Below are 6881 nucleotides of genomic sequence, written 5' to 3'. Positions count from 1 at the left end.
CTGCTGCGATTTCGGTGCGATTCAGATTCCAAGATCTTTTGATTTCATTTTGTATATCCTGGTATTTGGTCATCTTCTTGATTTCTGCACTGTTTGGGTCAAAATTGCTGGGCATTGACATCTCAATTAGCAATGCCATCTTTTCTTTTTTGTACTTCAGTACAATGTCTGGTTGCAATGCTTTCTTTTATATATTCACACTCGATGGGATCATCAGACCGGGCGTAGTGGCGTGCGCCTGTAATCCGGCTACTCGGAGGCTTGGGTTGGAGGATCGCTTGAGGACGGGAGCTCTGCGCTGGGCTGCGCTATGAGAGTGTGTAGGGCAGCCCGGAATCATGGCGAAACCCAATCCTTATCCCTGTGTCGTAAGAGGCGACCAGGGTTGCGTCAGGAAGGGCATCCGGCGTAAAACCTGTGCCAAATCAGTATGCGGATCATAACGGATGATCCGCTGTGGCGACCCCTCATGGGAGCAGCCAAAAGACGAACAACAACTCGATGGGATCATCAGGTTGTACGTGAACGGTACTTCCTTGTTTTCCATGACCCTTTTGGCTCGTGTTTCCATGAGTTTTCTGGAACTGGGATATTGAAATTTCTGCAGATGAACCAGTGGATGATTACTCTACATACTGTGCCTTTCTCCACAATCATCCGCATGAGGATTGTGCCTTTGTGTGTACAGCTGTTCTGACATGAGTTTTTTTTTTTTTTACATCCTGGTGGGAGGTGGCTCATGCTTTCTGTTTCCACGTTGCAGAACCTACACCTGTCCGATTGACTCATCTTACCATTTTCTTAAAGCCATTGGTTTAGTGACCTAGGTCTTAGGCATTTATGATTCGTTCACCATCCTATTCCTTCACTATTCGTAAACCTGTACTAACCTATTCCTTTGTGGGGTTGTTGGCGACTCCTCCTGGTGAGGAGGGTGTTTGGATATGGACACCCAGCAGGATTAAAAACAAAACCTGTCAAAGGGTGGAGTAGCTTCTTTTGAGCCAACGGCCATCCATAACTGGACTTGGTATTCCAATGTTGGTGGCATTGCAAAGGAGATTGACCATGTGCTCGTTTTTGGTCGCTGGAGGATGATCCAGAACTGCAGGGTCTACCGGAGTGCTCAGTTCCTCAATACTGACCACAGGCTTGTTGTAGCAACTCTTAAGTTGCGCCTGAAATCCAGGAGAATGGTACCATCCCAGCCTGGGCTGGATGTTGGCAAGCTGAAGATGAGAGGGTAACGGAGGAGTTTGCAAACAGGCTGAGTGGACATTTGGGGTGTCTAGGTGCTTTGGGAGATCCTGAAGAGTTGTGGAGTGCCTTCAAGACCACCGTCCTTGATGTTGCCGGTGGATGTTTTGGAACTCACCGGAGAGTGAAGAAGAATTTTGTCTCTCAAGGGACACTGGATATCATTAACCAGTCACAGGGCCAGGCTGAATGGCAGAGCTGAGCTGTTCAGGGAGCTGAGGCGTAAAACTGTACCTGCACTGAGGGTGGACAAGGAGGCCTATGTGCGAGGAATCTGTGAGGGGGTAGAGCATCACCTGTGGTCAAGTGATTCATGTCCTGCTTACAGGGGGAATTCGAGCATTGTGTTCATCCAAGCCGATCCCTCGGTGTACTTCAGTTAGAGCAGAGGGTGGTAGGCTCTTGACAGAGGAGTCTGAAGTGAAGGCCCGCTGGGCTGGTTACTTTGAGCGGCTGTACCAGGCTGATCCCCCAGCTGTCGAGTTGGACGTCAAGGGTGTTACAATCCCTGTTGCTGACCCTCCAATCAACTGTGGTCCACCTTCATTTGTGGAAACACGGGCTGCGGTGAACCGGTTGAAATGGGGTAAAACTCCAGGGATCTGTGGCATCCATGCTGAACTTCTCAAGGCTGGTGGAAATGCTGCACTCGTCTCGTTGCATGCAGTTTTGTGCTCTGCCTGGAACACAGGTATCATCCCAACTGACTGGAAGAGGGGCCTTGTGGGCTCTGTCTGGAAAGGGAAGGGTAATCGTCAAGACTTCAACAACTACCGAGGGTGCCGCTGCTCTCAGTGCCGGGCAAGCTCTTTGCTCAGACAATTCTTGATGGGGTTCGCCACCATCTCCTTGAACACCAGCGTCCAGAGTAGTCAGGCTTTACACCAAAGAGGTCAACGATTGAGCATGTGCTTGCTCTTCGCGTCCTCACCGAACACAGACGAGAGTTTCGGCAGGGGCTGCTTGCAGCTTATGTTGATCTCGATAAAGCATTTACTTCAGTGAATCGGGATGACCTCTGGAGAACTATTGCTCTTCGTGCGGTGCCACCAAAACTGATGGATCTGATGTCTGCGCTATACTCTGGTACTGAGAGTGCTGTGAGATGTGGTGGTACCATCTTTGAATTATTTCCAGTTGTTACTGGATTACATCAGAGGTATGTATTGCCCCCACACTTTTCAGTACTTGCATGGACTGGATTCTGGGGAAGATGTAGGAGAGATCAAGCTGCGGTGGATCGTTTGGGAATGTCAAGATCCCTGACCTTGATTTGGCACTTAACGCACTCATCTTTGCACTGACTCTAGGTATCCTTTTCGGGGCCCTCAATGTGCTGAATGAGGAGTCAGAGGTCAATCGACGTCTGGGTCGGGCCTGGAGAGTCATGGATTATCTGGGTCATTGGGTGTGGCACTGCTGATACCTGTGTGGGAGGATGAAAGTCCGAGTCTTCAGGTCCTTGGTGCTTCCAGTCTTGCTCTATGGATGTGAGACTTGGATTCTGACCAGAGATCTGAGATGGAGACTTAATTCCTTTGGTCCCAGGCCTCTTCGGAGAATCCTTGGCTATCGCTGGTCGCACTTTTGTGTCCAATGAGCGGTTGCTGAGAGAGACTCAAATGAGATTTGCTTCCTGCCTAGTCCATAAGTGTCAGCTGCGGCTGTATGGCCACGTGACTCGTTTTCCTGACGCTGATCCTGCTCACCAGATTCTCTCAGCGAGGGAGTCTCGTGAGTGGAGGAGGCCAATGGGCTGACCACATTCCTCGTGGTTGCAGCAGGTTAATCAGCATCTCAAGGTCATTGGGATGGGCCAGGCATTTGCCTGGGGGATGGCCAGATGGTGGTCCCTGGAGTACTGGTGGAAAGTGAACGCAGCGTCGCGCTGCTCTGGCGCATTCTCCCATACCTGACCTGGCCTGACCATCCTCGTTGAGCTGATGTCTTCTTCGTCAATTCTGTGAACCTTGTTTGTCTATGCCCATTCTGTCCAACTCTTTTTTAAAATATCTCCCTGCTCTTTTATCTTTCTCCCAGTTGTCATTGTATATCTGTTGATATTTCGCCTTGTAGTTTTCTTTCGTCTTTTTTGCAATAATTGTGGCTGCATTTGTTTCTGTTTTGGTTTCATGTGCTACATATTCTGTCCGCACATGTTCTTGGAACTTTTTTGCTGGGTGAGTTCGGGATACCTTCTCTGGCTTGCTGTCTTTGTAGTTACATACAAATTTGATTGAGTCATTTGTTGAACTCTTCATGTACTCAGCCAATCTTCCAGTTGTCACTCTGTGCATTTGGTGAGCTCCATTAGGGCGCTACTTCCATCTTGTCTCGGCAGGTACATTCTCAGGATGTACTGAGCTTTTACAGAACATTTTGTGGATTTTGTGGAACATTTGGTTTTTTTGCAACATTTTTTTGCAAATCAAAAATTTTGAAACATTTTGTTTTTTTGTGGAACATTTTGTTTTTTTGTGGAACATTTTGTTTTTTGCAATAGTTGTTGCTGATTTGTTGCTTTTTGGTTTCATGTGTGACATATTCTATCTGCAGATGTATTCGGAACTTTTTTGCTGGGTGGGTTAGGGATACCTTCTCTGGCTTGCTGTCTTTGTAGTTGTATACAAATTTGATGAAGTCTTTGTTGAACTCTTCATGTACTCAGCCAATCTTCCAGTTGTCACTGTGCATTTGGTGAGCTCCATTAGGCCGCTACCTCATTCTTGTCTTGGCAGGTACATTCTCAGGATGCACCGATTTTTACAGAACATTTTGTGGATTGTGAGGAGTTTCCTTGTTTTGATATCTAGTTTATTGATTTCCGCTTGTCGCCAGTTTATTATTCTGCAGCTGTATTGGAACACAAGCCCTGCAAGTTTGTTTGTGGCTTTTATTTTTTTTTCTTGGGGAGAAGTACATATGTTTTCAAGATAATCCTCATTCTATGCAGGCATTCTTTGGTAATCGTTTTGTGCATTTATTTGTGACATATTTGGTGGCCCTCTTCTACCGGTATCTGTTTGATACTTCATTGTTTAGCTTCTCTGTCATTGTATCTCAGTCGATTTTTATGTTGTCCATTTTTGTTCCTTTACCTTGTACGAATGTATACTTGGCACATTTTTCTAGGCTGGATTCCATTTGGATGTCGTCAGAGTACCATTTCACTAATTTGGTTGTTCTGCCAATTTTTCATCATTTGGTGCAAATAAATCATCCATGCACAGTAGATGTGATGCCTTTCCTGTTTCTTTGGACATTATTTTATTGAACGTTAGCATGTATCCATGTCCTTGCTCATTAATGAGGTTGCTCAGTGGGTCCAGGGACAGAAGAAAGAGGAGGGGCAAAAGGCTATCACCTTGGAAGATCCCACGACGTAACTTCAATATCCTAGACCGCAGCTGAGGGCGTGTGTAGCATTGGGATTCTCATGTATGTACTATTTGTGAATGTCTTTACAGCTGTGGAGGAAATCTGGGAAGGATTTGAAACAGCAATGGGCTTACCTTGGGTCGTGTTTCTTGGTTTCTTTATGCAGCTTCTTCAGCTGGAAGAGCATGGGAGGAGTCAATTTATTTATATAATCCTAGCCACCTGGATTTAATTGATTACGTGAGAGCTAATTGGTTATTCCCTCCATTCACAGATGAGAGATTTGGGTGGGTCTTTATTTATGATTTATACATTGACTGCTTTCAACATTTACACATGGTACATGCTTGGAAGCCTCAGTGGTGCATGTTTCTGTCTGCGCTGTCTCTGATAATTCGTCATCAAGTGATGAAACTGGTCTGGCAGCTGAGGAGTTGTGTGGCATTGGGATTCTCATGTGTGTACTATTTGTGAATGTGTTTCCAGCTGTGGAAGAAATGCTAAAGGGCTTACCTTGGGTAGCCTTTCATAGTTCCTTTATGCAACCTCTTCAGGTAGAACAAGATGGGAGGAGTCTGTGTGTGTCTGTGTGTGTGTGTGTGTGTGTCTGTGTGTGTGTGTGTGTGTAATATATATATATATATATATATATATATATATATATATATATATATATATATATATATATATATATATATATATATATATATATATATATATATATATATATATATATATATATATATATATATATACATAGATACACATGCAAGTTCACAATTGTGACTGAACTGGGTTAACATCACATCCAAAGCACGCAGAATGCTGAATGATACCTCATCTAAGAGATCTTGGATCCGCACTGTACATGCGGGGGTCTACAAATATCAATATTAATGCAATTTCGAGTCACCAGCGGGCACCCCGCCCTACGGGGGAGTAACTATGTTGGTCCAACCTACACAGATGGCTGCTTTGTGTCTGGGAAGTCAAAGAAACGTAAAATTGCCAAGGATAGCATCTCATTCAATATAATAATCACCAGGATGAGTCACGAGGTGAGGATAGCTTGAGATAAAGACCCCACACCACAATCACCAATATTGAAGTCATCGTTGTGAGAGGCGAGGTTGGACAGGTGAGGAAAGCGTGTGATAAAGACGCCGCACCGTAATCACCAATATTGTAATCACCGTTGTGAGAGGTGAGGTTTCGCGAGGTGAGAAAGGCATGTGATAAAGATGCCACACCACTATGAACTGTCATCCAGGTTTTTCACAGGCAGGGTAATTAATAAATGTGTGTGCCTTTCCCTGGATGGACGTTAAACTGGGTGTTAAATTTCACTTGCTTATGACGAATGCATATGTCATTTATACTTAGAAACATGAGGGCCGCATTTGGTCCATCAAGCTCATGCTTTCACCACATCCCCAATCAATCAACAAAATGTAGAGAGCTCATAGAACACCTTATAAGGACATGAGGAGGGACTTTTCAACTCTTGCATTGCATTTCTGAGCACAATCTACAGTATATTGGCGTTATTCGTGAATTTTGAATAACAGGCTCGATGGCAACCAGACAAAGCTGATGGGTCAAACAGAACAGTCCAGCACTGAACCTTCTGCAAACTTTTCTTGGAGAAATTGACGGATTTTGGAATATTTGAGAAAAAGATGCACGAAACAAACATCTTTTGGACGAAGTTAGTTGTGTGGTTGCATCGCTAGGCACCGCCGTTTTGTCTGAATCTCGCTGTTACTCCTCCCTCAGGGCATGTGGAAAATTTGATTGGTTAAGACGGCATAAAATTTTGGCCAAGTACTGATAAACTCAAGGTTGTGGCAGTGCAAACAAGGCGATTTGTGTTCTGCAGTGTTCAAATATACAATTCAATTGAAATGAAATTAAAATTTTAAAGGATGTAGAAAAAAAAAACACCACATTGAATCAGAAGTTTACCACCACTGATTCACCTGTTTTTACAACATGTTATTAGCCCCGTTAGAATTGGTCCAAACCAGGGGCTTATGGATTGGGTCTCGTCCATCTATTTGTCCATCCATCCACACACAGCCTTATCTCGGACGTGTATGGACCCAATTTGTTCAAACTTGGCGCAAATACAACACATGATGATATACATATGCACGTCGTTTTGTTTTCATGATTCCTTCAAAGATGGCCGACTGGTGGCCATTTTAGTTGTTAAAAAAAACCTGATGTTCAACACATCCTCAACC

The 6881-nt window shown here is 44.5% G+C and overlaps 1 pseudogene; it reads left to right on the top strand.

The window, feature by feature from the left end:
• Positions 1 to 217: 217 nt before the first annotated feature.
• On the top strand, positions 218 to 358 carry LOC147023293 (signal recognition particle RNA; annotated as a pseudogene).
• Positions 359 to 6881: the final 6523 nt, after the last annotated feature.

The sequence above is a fragment of the Eptatretus burgeri genome, chromosome 7 (assembly GCF_056783735.1).
Source record: "Eptatretus burgeri isolate ZD-2024b chromosome 7, Ebu_testis_v1, whole genome shotgun sequence".
Taxonomy (NCBI): Eukaryota; Metazoa; Chordata; class Myxini; order Myxiniformes; family Myxinidae; genus Eptatretus; species Eptatretus burgeri.
This window is presented reverse-complemented; position numbering and strand designations above follow the sequence as displayed.